Source organism: Protopterus annectens, chromosome 6.part0 (assembly GCF_019279795.1).
Source record: "Protopterus annectens isolate FY-2018-M chromosome 6.part0, PAN1.0, whole genome shotgun sequence".
Lineage (NCBI taxonomy): Eukaryota > Metazoa > Chordata > Ceratodontiformes > Protopteridae > Protopterus > Protopterus annectens.
The window spans coordinates 359,968,907-359,984,486 of record NC_056737.1 but is presented as its reverse complement, the minus strand read 5'-3'; positions in this window follow the sequence as shown (position 1 = coordinate 359,984,486).

Genomic DNA, 15,580 nt, shown 5'->3' with positions numbered 1-15,580 from the left:
CTGAATTTGCTAAATGATCAAATTCAGTAAGTGAAGCTTTTGAAAGAGGTCAATGCTGTGACTGCTGTGCAAGGTAGCAGGGAAGCTGAGTTTTAAGGGTATGTCACAGTTAGTTTTGATTCCAAGATAAGTGGAAGTAATGTTTAGCATCTGAAGAAAATAGTGTCTTGAGTATGAGTGTGTGATTTTGTAGTATATTTTCATTTGTGTCTTTTTTATATTATGCAGAGTGAATGATGATGCTGTTGGTGGTTGATACAGTAGGGAAATTTCCTTTTCCTCCAGTGTACTGCAGACTCAAGGTTGATGATAATTTTAAGGGAGTACCGAAAGGCACTAGTCCCTGTCTAGGGTATGTGGGGGCTCTGCACTACAGGAAATATTGTTCATGTATTTACTGTTTTATCAGGTCTGTTTTTATAATGACACAAAATCAGCCTTGTGTGTCCTGCATGAAGTCTCCAACATTATACTGCAGCCTGTGGAGAAGCACATATAGTTTCTAAAGAAGGCAGAGTAGAGGACACCCCTATGTGGATGTTCTACAAAATTTCTCATTTGTCTGAAGTCCTGGTAGCCATTAATTGACCACACACTGCCATCAAGGCCCCATCTTGTCCGCAGGTGTCACATCAGAATTAAGGGATTCCGCTGCCTTAAGTGACATGTGGTTTGCCATGCATACAGAATCTTCTATAATGTGCCCATACACTACTTAAGCAGTTCCCATGATTCATATATTAGCACAGATATGACCTGTACCAATGTTCCATGCAGGGTAACATTCTAGGGGTCATCTACTTAGTAAATGCATATATACATACATACATACATACATACATACATACATACAAATGTTTCAAGCAAGGGCATTAATGCCCTTCTAGCTTGCCAATATACCAAAACACCTGTCCCCATAATAAATGTCCAGGCTGTTCTTAAAAATACATACAAATGTTTCAAGCAAGGGCATTAATGCCCTTCTAGCTTGCCAATATACCAAAATACCTGTCCCCATAATAAATGTCCAGGCTGTTCTTAAAAATATCTAAACTAGTACTTACCTTAATGTAATTTGGTAGTCTGTTCCAAGCATCAGCTACTCTGTCAGAGAACCAATTAGTACACTTCTCATTCCTATAGAATCTTCTACATAGGTTATCTGATGTTTCTCTAGTACTTTTTGTTAACCCCAAACATTCCCAGAGGTAGTTGTCCCTAATCCATGCCATCCCAAATAGAACCAAGATGCTCTCCTCCAAAAAAAGGAAGCTAATCTGGTGGTCCCCTGCCATAAACAAACTTTACAACAAAAGGAAGAAACTATTGCAGAAAAGAGGAAAATCCCAGGATGCAAAAAATTCCCTTACCAGCCTCAGTAAGAAGCTGAGATCCCTCATAAAATCCTCCAAAGCTAGTTACAAAAATAAAATTGCCAAAGATTCCAAAGACAACCACAAGGCATTCTATAACTATGTCAAGAATCTAAATTACAATGCTCAGATCTGCTCTGAGCTACAACAGAATGGCATTAAATATACTAATCCCAAGGATATTGCCAATATCCTGGCAGATAGATACAGTGCCAACTTCACCCCCCTCTCACCTCCTAAATGACCCATCTCAATACCGGAAGATTGCCAAATTCTGGTAATAACGGCCACACAGGTAAAAAACGCACTCTCCAAAGCTAAGAATACAGCATCCATGGGACCAGATGACATCCCGGGCTGTGTACTACATGAACTAGAAAATGAACTGGCACCTCACCTAAGTGTCATGTTTAATCATACCCTGACCTCAGGCTTCATGCCCACTGAGTGGCACACAGCTACAGTTATCCCACTCCACAAGGTGGGATCCACCTTGGATCCCAGGAACTACCGCCCCATCAGTCTGATGAGCCTGATCTGCAAGGCCATGGAATGTATTATCATGGAACTTATAAACAAAGACATCGGCAACCTTAAAACACTGGACCCCACCCAGTTGGGGTTCGTGAAGGGCCGATCTTGTCTCCTGAACCTGATTGACTTCTTCAAATCAGTCTCCAGAGCCGTGGATGAGGGTAAGGCAGTCCATACAGCCTATCTGGACCTTGCCAAGACCTTTGACACCATCCCCCACTTTGGAATCATAGATAAACTTACTAAGCTGGGCATTAATCCCTACATCACTCGATGGGTTGCCAACTGGCTTACTGACAGAACCCACACTGTAAAAGTAGCTGACTCCAAATCCAGCTCCAAATAAGTGACAAGTGGAGTACCTCAGGGTTCAGTCCTGGGACCTCTCTTGTTTGGCATCTACTTCTCTGAAGTACAGGCCAACACTAAGGGACTCTGGCTAACAAAGTTCACAGATGACTGCAAACTGGGAGCCATTATTGAATCCCCAAATGATGTCGATACTCTACAAAAGGGCCTTACAGAAACAGATGCTTGGTGCCAGAGCCATGGGCTCAAGCTCAATGCCAAGAAATGTATAGTTATCCCCTTTGGGAAAAAAACATGTACCCTTGAATTACCACATAGGTGGCAGTACACTAAACACCGAAAGTGTGATAAGAGACTTAGGGACACAGGTGGACAGTGGTTTCACTTTCAATAACCACATCACCACAACAGTCAGGAAATCCTTCTATGTGGCACACCTCATCACTCAGGGCTTTTCATCCAGAAAAAAGGACGTCATTGTCCCACTGTACTCATCCGTCATTAGATCCATTATAGAATACAACGCCCCATTTGGTATGTGCCTCTCAAGACATCTGCAACAACTGGAAAGGCCGCAGAAATACCTCACTAAAAGAATCACAGACCTAAAGCAGTTGCTCTATGCTGACCACTTTAAAAAACTCCAGCTATACTCTGTCACATATCGTCTACTCCGAGGCGATCTCTGCTTAACATACAAGGCCATGTCAAACCCAGAGCTGTTGGACATGCTACACTTAAAGAAATCCTAATCCCTCAGAGCCACATGCTCCTGGGATCTAAACCTTGTCACCACAATAAACAAAACATGCTTGAGGGATAGGTTCTTGACCCAGAGACTCCTCAGACTCTGGAATAGACTTCCCATACATGTTAAGCAGAGCACCTCTTTGGCCCTCTTCAAAAGGAACCTTGATGATTGAACGGGAGAAAGGAAATTCAGCCCGGGGATCGCATCAGTCGCCCTGCTAGGCAGGGGTCCAGGGAAGTAAATAGTGTGGGAAGAAATATCCAGGGATCTGTTATGGTTAGGCTTGTATAGACCCTAGGGCCGATAGCCTAGTACCAACCTATGAACCTATAAATGCCCTATATACCTGAATAAGATCTCATCTTAAACATCTGTAAGAGACACTGTACAAGTTCAAATATTTTAGTCTTTCATAATAACTTAGATTTTTCACATCCATGGATGCCCTTGGTATACTTCCGCTGTACTATTTCCAGTTTATTCATGCTTGTTTTCCTGTAGGGTTTCCATATTGTTATTCCATACTCAAGTTTGGGTCAAATGTAACCAACAAACAATGACTTTATTATGCTTGATTTCCTAGACTTTATAAATCTTTTTATACAACCTATAGTTCTATAACTATCATTAGCCAATTGGCTGATATGATTAGAAAAACTCATAGCTGAATCTACCCATATACCCAGGTCCTTAAATGAGTCTACAGTTTCAATCACTGTGTGCTGTATTAAATATTCACCTTTTCAGTTTATGACTCCCAAATCTCATATGCTTAGTTTTTGATGTATTTATCAACATATTATTCTCCTGTCCCCAAATGGTCAATTTAGTCAAATTATTTTGCAGACATGCCTTATCTGTAATACTTGTAATCAGTTTACCCTATTTCAGGTCATCGGCATATAGACTGTAGAACACCTCAGATGAAAAAGTAAGGTCTGAAAGATACAAACTAAACAACTTAGGGCCTAGGACAGAGCCCTGTGGGACATCTTGACTGTAACCAAGGATTTCACCTGTCCAGTTGGTGTATGACACTTGCCATGTCCTATTTGTAAGCCGTGTAGCTATCCATCTTATCAACAGTACATCAATACCTAGTTATACTAATTTATTCATCAGTTTTTTGTGTGTGACCCTTTCAAATGCTAAAGTTAAATCTATATAAATCACATCACAGCACAATTTTTCATTCATAGTTGTTATTGTATTGTTATAGAACATCATGTTACAGGTGGTAATAGATCTATTTTCAACATATGCATCCTGATATATGGTTTCAAGTCCCAGCCTATCCACTTCTGACAATAACTCATCCAGTATTACCTTCTCCATTATTTTTCCACAACATGAAAGTAGACTTAAGGATCTTTATAATTTTGGGTTTGTCCTACTTCCCTTTACCTTAAAGACATGTTTAATAAGTGCATGTCTCCAATCTTGAGGAATCTCCCCATATTTCTATGATCTAGTGAATAATAAATATAATGGTAGTGTAAGTTCTTGCTGAAGTGTTCTCAGGTCATTGTTACTTATTCCGTCTCCTCCCTATGCTTTGTTTGTTTCCAGTTTGCACAGTTCTTTTTCAATATAATCTAATTTGATTCCAGTATCTGGGGTTACCTGGATGTCACTAGGACAACTTACCACCCCTTTTGTAGAGCCAAACTATTCTGAATGAAAATTTGTAAATATATCTATAATCTGTGTCTGAGAATAAATTTTAGAATCTGCACACAGTTTATCAATTTGTGTATCTTTACTCCTTCCACATCTTATGTTTCAATAAAAAGGTTTCCTATTATGCTCAATATCTTTATATACATTTTCTTCATATTGTTCTTGATCTTGTCTAACACTACGCTTAATCTGTTTGTCCAGCTTGTTTATTTCAGTTTTCAAAGTTGTAGTTTGATGGACAACTTACCACCCCTTTTGTGGAGCCAAACTGTTTTGCATGAGAATTTGTAAATATATCTATAATCTGTTGTGTCTGAGAATACATTTTAGAATCTGCACACAGTTTATCAATTTGTTTATCTTTACTCCTTCCATATCTTATGTTTCTATAAAAAGGTTTCCTATTATGCTCAATATCTTTATATAAATTTTCTTCACATTTTTCTTGATCTTGTCTAACACTATGCTAAATCTATTTGTCCAGCTTGTTTATTTCAGTTTTCAAAGTTGTAGTTTGACCTCTCTTCCATTTCTTATATTTTTTGCCTCTCACCTTAATCAGGTATCTTGTTCTTATAGACATGTTCAGATGCCATTCCAGAGGCCAGTGCAGAATTAGGCAGGTACAGAGGACATTTAATATATGTAATCAGGAATCAGGCCACATATAATGATGTTACTGTTATGTATTGCAGGAAATTGTAGATATACACTGGGACCATGAATGATGATGTCATCCCCCATTCATAACCTCAGACAATAGTAGAGATGACATATAACACTGTGCACACAGATACATAGGGCATGTGGAATAGGTGTTAAGTCAACTAAATTGATACTTGGAAGGAAATCACCAAGCTCAAGTCCAGTTTTATAAATATTTATTGTTGTAGTTAAAATAATATATTAGCACACTACTACAAGCTTTTGTACTTTCATCCTTATAAAAAGTAATCTGAAAACGCACTAAGGAAAAAGGCTTATGAACATTACTATGGCATTTCAAAATGTAACACTAATAATGCCGTATGCAAACACATAATAGTTTTTTAGGGTTTTAAGGGATTTCACTTTGCTATTTTAGATAAAGGTATTCAGAATGTCAGAGGAGGGACATGGGAAAATCAGTTGGAGTATAAAAAACTCCTGTGACAAGTTAGCCTGAATGCTGCTGTTGTCCCAGGACTTAATGAAAATGCAGCCATAGTCCATGTACTTAAGTTAAGGGCAAAACACCGTAAGCTCTAATACAGGATATACATAGCAAAGTTTTAACAGATGTATTTTATATGATGGCTTTTAGTTTAATTGATATAACAAGAATTTAAGGGAAAAAACTCTTTTAATGCACTTGTATGTTGCCCAGATATTCTTTGCAAACAAACTAAACAAGCACTTTTACTATTTCTTAAGAACAACCAGCTGTGTTATATGAAATTAAACAACTAGATTATCCACATTTTTATTTATTTTTATAATTGCATATTTTTAAATACTGTGTTCTACATGCACTATAATGTGGTTTTATTTACCGTTAATGTTTCACTAGTTAAATATTCACAGTGAAGGTCTTGAGGTCAGAAGTGCTACATTGTTTCTTTAAATGTCAAATATCAATTTACAGAGCTTTATTAAAAAGTACAAAGAATTGCTTCATGTTTTGTTTCTGAGGACATCCTTGTGTGATTACATTTTATGAGGATGAAAGTACTAAAGCACATAGTAGTGCACTAAAATATTATTTTAACCACATCAATAAATTGTTTACAGGACTGAACTTGAGTTTGGTTTGCTGTGTTCACTGTGCACACTTATGTCAGTTACTAGTTTGGTGCAAGTGCGCACTTGCCTATTGTCTTGGGTAGATAGATAGATACTGCCAGCATCTAGATGCATCTGATGGGGCACTGCAGTATTCACACAAGACCTACAGTTAGATTTTTGTAGAGTGCTCCGTGTTGTATAACATGGCGGCTTGGAAACAGTTTCTGCAGCACGGAACCATCCTGGTAGTTTTCACTGATACTTTAGGAGCACTGGAAAAGGAGCAGGACAGCCAGTCAGAGGAGGAACACGCAGCAATGAGACACCATGCAAAGCACAGTAAAGCACAATAGTTGAAGCAATGGCAAAGAGGCGACATCTGGAACACAACTGTGGACCATGACACAAACAACACAATAAAATAAAGCGTGCATTATCAGTCTGAGGCTGTATAATACAATGCATGGACTGGTCATGCTGTAAATCAGACATTACTTTGTCCTCCCAGGTTAAGGGATGAGCAGGACATAGATACCATCATTTACAAAGGTGGGAACACAGTGATAGTTGAGTGCAATGCTAACATATGAGCCAGGGTCAAGGTAGGTGCATGTGTTAGCAATGCAGCATGGTGACAGGTTGTGAGTAGTCAGGGATCACATCCTCCAGTGGTGGGAGTGGAGTTGCTGTGTCATGAATATTGGTGATATGTACTTATGTGGCCTGCAATCTTGGGACTTGATGCTACCTGTGCAGGGATGGCAAAGAACTACAAGAGCATGTGTCCTGGGGTGGGTTGCCCATGTCAGGAGCCATCAATTGTATGGCATCCATGACAAGTACAATGGGCATTTGTAGGCATAATTATCTGTCTGCACTTAAAGTATATTGATGGTGTTGCACTATAAGAGCAAAGGCATATAAGAGCAAGGGCATGCACGCTGATAAAGTGTCCAAGGGGTAGTTCCTGATGATAGACTCATACATGATACTGGCCACAAACAGATGTGCTGGCCTTTGTGGCCATGGCTGACAGTGATGCTGTCTCTGGAATGGTCTGTGTCATCTAAGTATGCCTGATGTGTGTCCATCCACTTCTTATGTGGATCGTTTCATGATAATATACAGCAGGACTTGCAGAGACAGAACTGGAGGATGGTTACCACTTGACCCATGGATACATAAGTGGATGCTATGCTAGTCATCTGTGAACTAATCATGATTGACTGCTGCCTATCTCTGTACTGCATTTATCTGTGCAGATGCCGAGTGCCAGCTTGCAGGCCATGAAGGTAATGCATTTTGACCCACAGACCACACAGCACACTCACTATGTCCACATTGGTGTGGGTAGCAGTTGTCTGCACTGGGATCACTGACCTTCATATGTGCTCATGAATGCCAAGTGTTGCTCACAAGTCAGGGACATGCTTGTATTCATGGCAACATTGCACAAGCCAAGGTTTGTGGGGTATACACACAGAGAGGAAGCAGTGTTGCTCACAAATATTGTCTGAGATGGTGACTCTTGTGCAGTGTGGGTGGGCCTACAATTATAGGATGTCTGTCAAACAGTGAGGCTGTGGTATCAGCCTATCATTGTACACACCCCTTATATATGGACAATTTCTGTGAGGCTTTTATTATTAGTGTTGGTTATAGTGCCATTTTGCCATCAGACTGTGCCACAGTCATGCTGTTATTGTCAGCTATAGGTGACATTCTGACATCAAGCACATGTTTTCCCATTGTGATAGACCCTCTACCAGTAGAACCGGTGAAAGCATGAAAATAAAATACTCATGGCAGCACTACAATAAATGGTAAACTCTACCCCCTTTGTAGTGCTGTTGGTTTCTAATAATCATTTTAGAATGCCTCACTGATGCAGTTTGATCTGTATCACATGATGTCTGAACGTACATCATGTGTACACAGCTACCATTTTGCTTCTTGATTTGACCTGGAGCAGTTTCCAGGGTCGCTTCAAGTACAAAAAACAAATGGACTTCTGCGTGGTGCCTGAGAGACAGAACAAGATTTTCTCAATAGTGACATTCATAAGTACCTACTGAATATTATAGCCATTTGTATAAGTTTGACGACAGATAGTGAGTGAGTGATGTCACTGGGATCATCCATTTTGAAGGGCACTGTTGTATTGCTAAAGCAGGCTGCAGCATTGTTACATCAGCTTGCTTAACCAGTGGGAAGCAGAGGTTAGGTAGACAGAGACAGAGACAGAATGAGCATCACTGAGCTATACTGTAAGAGTAATTTTTTAACCCTAGACTTTTGCAGGCCCAACACTGTACTAAGGTCTTCTTACTTCACCTTAGAGGAGCAGAGGGAGAACATGGAAGAACACTGCAGAAGGTAAGAATACCTCTCCTGACAATGAGATGCATATGCCATATGCACCATTGCACTGCACTGTACAGCCTTACTAGTAGGTGTAACATATGTTTGTACTAACAAAATCAGATTTTGATTTCTTTTCCTTCTTTAGGTCCAGCTATAGAAGTGTCAGAGGAGCAGTGGTGGTCATCTCATCCTGCATTGGTTGACACCTCTGGTAGTGGGTCACTGATGGTCTCCATTCTTGTTTCTCAGGAAGAGAACAGAGGTGAATGTGTGACTGGCAGACTCTAACCAGCATTTACCCCATCCTAACCCCTTTTATATTTTCTGATACTTTGTGTTTCGCTTCCTGCACCTTGTTTTGTTAGGCAGTCCTCTCCATTACCAGGTGTCCACCCTCTGTCAGTCTGCGTTCATCCATTGTTGTTCTCATCTTTTGTGCCAGTACTGACTCTGTCTGTCTTTGTGTTTGCAGTTTTATATTTGTTTATTTATCCATGCAATGTTCCCTTCTCCCTGTCTTCCTCCTACAACTATTCCTCAGTACCTTCGTCAGCTAAGCTAGCCTCCTCTTCTTAAATGAGACATACAGCCTTTCCCACAAAAAAATGTGTCCTCCGCCCCACTGTCCAGTTATTCCTTATGGTTACTATTGTGTTATTCTCTTTTTATTAGTCTTTTGATGTCCTCCCCCCTTCATGTGATGAAGTGGGTTGCCACTTTGCTGTACTAGCCCTCTTTGGCCTCTCTGCCATGACATGTGGCAGTGATGAGTTGGTGTGTTGCACTGGTGAGCATAACCTCTTCCTCACTTGAACACACTTTTTCTGACATTGATTAAATTATTCACATGTGCTTTATAGCATACCTTCTCCACTCAGCCTGGCTAAATTCAGCCATTTGTCCCCCTAATGTGACCCTACCAGTTTTCTGTACGTACTTGTTTACCTACTAACAGTGTTATGCAATTCCTGATTTATATCTAAGTAGCCTAGCACCACATTGCACTACAAGATTCTTGATATTTAGCATTGCATAGCTGTGAATATCTTCCCTATGAATCACAGCCTTTAAATCTACCGTCCAACAGGCCTTTGGCAATCCCCTTTTATAGCGAGTCGAGAAGTTTAGTTTGCTGCCAAACCAGAGTCTCTCTGTTTTTCTTTTGTAAGAGTTTCACTATCTTGCAGACTTTTCAGATTTTTTTACTAGCTGTCTCTGAATATGGTAGCTGGCACTCCTTTTCAGGGCTTCCATTATTTTGATTGTTCCTGAAGAATTTATTACCTTGGGGTTCTAGGCAACACTACTGCATGCTATTAAAGTTCTAAGCTAACATTTAACCTCACAAAGGCAGAATCTTAATTGTATTAATCTGAAAGATTTTCACACAAAGCTGGTCATATGTCCATGAGTTTACTATATGTCATGACTGATGGTTGTCAAATGTCGAGCAAATGGTGTATATTTTTATACAGGAAAAGGAAAGACGGAGTTTTTCCCTTTCTTCTTAGCATTGCTGCTCTGTAGTCTTTCTAATCTAAATCCCTATTGTAGTGTATCCTTTGCATCACTTCAGCTTTATGTTTTAACATCCCTGCTCACAAACACTGCTTTCTACCACTGCAAAAATCCATCATTTGAGCAAGTTAGCATTTGTAATGGATAAAGACAGGCATTTCTTCTTCTCTCTCTCTCTTGTTTTATTTTATTTTTGATAACTGCATCTGCAATAAGTTCACTACAATATCAGGATGGCAGGGATGTTTACTTGCTTACAATGAATGATCGATTGGGTTGCAAGCAGAGCTTTCAAGTAGAATCAGCAGCAAATATCGCCTTCGACCTTTTTCATCTTTTTAAAGAAAGTAAGATATTTACTGTACTAACATACTGCATGTATTAAAAGAATGTTTCTTATACCACCATTTTTAATTGCTAGTGATCTTTTAATGTTAATCAGTACATGTGAACATCTAAGTTTAAGCAGAATATGATAGGGCATCAGACAAAAACACTGAGTTGCTTTCGGTTTTTATAGTGAGTCTATAGCTGTGGTGGCATTAGAGTCTGCACAGTTTAGTTTACAGCAAGGTAGATGCTCCTCATACAAAAATTTGACACACTAAGGTGTGAAAGGTAATATATGAATACATTTTATTGCATAATATATTTTTGTTATAGTATCTCAGAATTCCTTTTATTCTTATGTACAGCAGTGTCAGAAGGAGCAGGAGTCATGTCCCATGTGGGCAACCTCCCCCCTCAAATATGCTTTAAAACTATGACAGCAAGTCTTAATGTTTTGAACTATGCAATGAGATGCAATGAACTTATGTCTTGCAACCAATTTACTTTGCATCTGGAAACTTTTTTTTAATATTTAGGATCTATGAATTGCAATTTCAGTTGCTCAGTTGTATTTATATTATCTTTTGGGCTCAGCACCTGCATGAAGAAAGGCAAGGGTCAAGTGCAATGCCAGCTAGATGGTAGACATGAATGGGATTAATTTAGATAGCCTTGACCCTGGCAAGGGAAACTAGCTTTAGTGACATGTTGAGATCACCTTATTGTCAGAGAAAGAGCAGGAGCTGGTGTAAGAGGCAGAACATTATCTACTACTTATCATCAGGCTCAGCTAGATTCATAACACTGGCTTTGAACCAGTATTTTTATTTGGACTGGTATTCTTCCTGTTCTGGAGTTGTTCCTTATGAGAGGCTCAGGTGAAGTGATATTCACCAGCTCACTGTCATAGGCTGTGCTATTGATTTTTTTGTGTTAGACAGTTGGTTTGCCTCATTTGGCTATGAGCTGTATTAGAATACTGTATTCGTTGTTTGTGCTTCTGCATCAGTTTTATGGAGTATACATCCTACCTGTAGAAGGTGCATGAGGTACTGAGATCATATCACTAACTCTGCTGGCTTGCCACTCACTGCTCATTCGAGCAATGACAGAGACTTTTAGAGTGGCATGAATGAAAGAAACATCCTTCTGCATCTAAATCTGACTGAGTTGTTAAAAGAATTTCACTGTAGGTCGTGGACCATCTATGAAAAGGCCTTGTTCTAGTTTTGAGAGGCTTGTGAGTGAGATTAGTAGTGGAATACCTTGGGTTGAAGACTAATGCTGCAGTAGTACCATCTAACTTGAAAGCATTGGCTCTTTTGGATTTTTTTTCTTTTTTGCTTATTTTTTATACATATATTTTATACATATATATTATATATGGTGACCACGTGGCCAGTCCGAGCAAATCAGAAAGCAGCCGTCACTCACATTGACATTAATGTTTTATTTTTTTATGCTATGCATCCTAACTTTATCCGTAACATAGCGGGCAATTGCCAAAATAACACTTGCTTCTGAGGGAGAAGTAATATCTGAGGAAGCTCTGTCTCCTTTTGGTGAGTGTGAATCTCCTATTAAGTCTCCAGTCTCAACCAGGAATGCATTAGATAGAGACACCCTGCATGAGATTTGTCCTTCAACGTCCTTCCATAAAAAGGCAATTAGGCAATGCCTATTGAGTCTTCTCCTTTACCAGTTGTCTTCTCCATTCTCTGAGTTATAGCCAGGTCTCCATCCTTCTGTGCTGTAGAACCAGACAGTCCTGGACACTGCCCTGTGCTGCCAAGTCTGGGATGTGGATAGGACACAGCTCAGCACAACAGGTATTACTGTACTAAGCTAGGAGGTGAAGGTTGCAGCCGGTGTAGCACAAAGCTACTGACTACACTACAGGACAGAAAGAACAGCTGTGCAACTCCAAAGAGTGGGCCATAATTAAGTGAATGATTTTGTGACTGATACCAGAGAGGATTAAGGCTATGAGCTATAGTTTCTGTCATACAGGGTTTGATTCCCTCAGCCCTTATTTGCCTACTGCATGCCCTTGAGCAAGCCACTTAACCAGACATTGCTCTTAAATCACCCTTAAAAGGATCAGTGTGCTCACTGGGTCTAGCTGGTTAATCAATGAGTATTTATCTATTTATATATAGTATAGGGAACCTTCACAGTCCAGGTTAGGAGTCAGTAGCTTGTCTCTGTAGACTGAGTATACTGGGCATCACTGCTGTTTAATGTGTAGTTAAGCTGAATGTAGCACAAAGGGTTTGTAAGGCACAGCAATTTAAAACAGCAAAGAAATCTAACTAACCAATCAGAGTTTGACCTTACTTGTTCAGGGGTGAACGAACAACAGCAAAATTACCTTTTCTCATAAAGGAAAACTTGATAGCTCAGAAGCAAAAGCTTATCCCAAAACATAGTTTAGTTTCACAAGATATTGCTCAGTGATGGAATGTTCAGAGAATAGTCTGTTAAAGTCCTTGGTCCAAGCAGTCTTTGTGATTCTTTACTATGTTCACCATGGGTTTACAGATGAGATGAAGCAATGGGAGATTATGTAGTACATCACTGATTTTAATACAGAACTACTTGGGCTTTAAATATGAGATAAATGTCCTATTCTTTACACTGACCTAAGCCATAACTGAAAATATGTCTACTTCCTCACATTTGTGTCTATGATTATGTTTGTATTCCAACCAGTGTTACCCCTCCATGTTCTATGCAAAGTGCATGCATTATGTGCAATTGACTATTTATTCTGTCCCTTAATATACAAAAATACCAAATATGATCATACACTTGTTTGTATTCTCACTTTAAAGTTCTTAGAAAACAGTTATTTTCTTTGTGCTGTAGAAACAATAAGTACAGTAAGATAGTGCAAAGGATTTATAAGTATATTAGCATGTTGTATAGTTCTGATTTCTATTAACAGGAACTGGCAGAAGTCTTTTGGGATGTCTTTGAACATTAACCAGACTGGAATATGCTATCTTGTTTAAAATGTCATCTGGAGTGCAGAATTCCACTTTCATACTGCATTCTTGCATTAATAGTAAAGGATTCCCAAATATGCTAGCCAGTGTACGTGTGCAACCACCTGTTTAAACCACTATTTGCTGAGCAGTTGAGGCTATTATTAAGTGGCATACTTAATCACGTAATGATTTTCTGTCATCAGTGTCTGTCATTGGTTATTTTTCCTAATCTAATGCAGTTATAACAGTTTGTGGTCCAGTGGCACAATTTTATAGCTCCATTGAAGTACATCTGGTTGTTCTGTAATGGTTATAATGGATTTTTTTGCACCATGTTACTTGTATCCCCAAATGTAAGCTTCTTAAGCATTGTGCTTTTTCTCACTGTCTGTTTTTCTTTTTCCTTCATCTACTGAAAGTCAGCCAACTAGAAAGTTTGTATAATCTAAGTTATTGTGCACTTCATGAATTGATCACATTATTCTGAAACTGATCCAGTTGCTGATTGTTTTTCACTGGATAATATAAATCAGAGACTGGCTAATTCCTGTAGTTAAGACTTTGGGTTTCAGACAGTTAAAGGTATCCAAGTGCCATTTTACATGGCGCTGAGCTTTCCTGTATCCAGTGCCTGAGGTATTTGTCACAGGTGCAGGGAACACAGGTCATGACTAATTTGCTGTAGCCGTTAGTTAATAAATAATGAAACTCAGTCAGACTAGATGAGTTTATTGTTCTGTTGCAGTTGTGTTATCAAGCGGCTTGCTTTAATAGCCTTTGTGCAAAGGTTACTTTTAATGACCCTCATTTCCTAGGGACTGATTTCTTTATGAGTGAGAGATTTAATCGCTTTGTTTTTCGTTTAATGTGAATGTAGGGCTCATGAAACATTACAGATTAATGACTTGAAAAATCTTTTAATGAGTAGCCAGAAAGTTAGACAGGTGCACTGGGGATTTTTGCACCTGTCATATTATCAAAGTGTTCTCAACAGTCTGATTTTGGAACAGAGTATATTACTATTTAAGAAGTAGGTGGGTCTTTGCTTTCCTCCAAATAAAAAGACCCTGAATGGTTAGATGGTCTTCTTTCCTTGGGGAATTCTTTGACTGCTCAGATTCAGTCACTAATTCCATAGATTTGTGGAGGGTCTCTTAGTATCTACAGCTTCAGTTATATGCACATTGTACTGATAACATGCACTTTTCTAAAACCTGCATATCTGAAAAGGCTAGCAGTTGCCTGGAAAGCATCTGCATGTAAAAGTCATTAAGTCAGTTTGAAATACCAGAGCACAACCAGAAAAAAAAAGAAACAGCTTTGAAAAATGGAATAAGAAACAAGCATCAGATGAGCATAAACTCTGTCAAACTGGACAAGATTAAGTGAACAGAATAGACGGAAAAGTGTGAATACATTAGACATGATGTCAGCGTTCTATGTGCCACATTTCATGACAGAATTCTGACACCATTTCTTGAGTCAGCTAGATTAAATCACAGTTTTCATAGATCCCATGCAGAATAAATATGGAATCCATGCTTAGTATTTGCAGTGCAGGTGATATTTAACTTAGCTCTCTTCTTTAGGTTATGCCTTATTTTTGGATGAGCTCATGTGATATTAGCAGTGCTTCTCTAATTGTTTGTTTTTTTTTCTTTCATTCTTTTGCCTACTTGATTTATTCAGTCTCCCTTTTTCTTTTTTCGTTTTTTGTACACCTCATCAAATGCAACAACCTTGATAGGCCACCGACTTAAATCCCACCACCTGATTCTCTTTTTCCGTGCTTTATTATGTTTTACTCCTGCTGCCCCTTCCCATCACTGGAATTAGAGGAGAAGGGTCCAGAGCAGTTATGTAAGGGTAGTGTCTCCTTGGTGTAGGTAATGACTATAGCTCTTTCCCTATTATTGTTCCTTATTCTTTACCGCTATTTGAGAAAAGTTAAAAGGACAATTCCATTA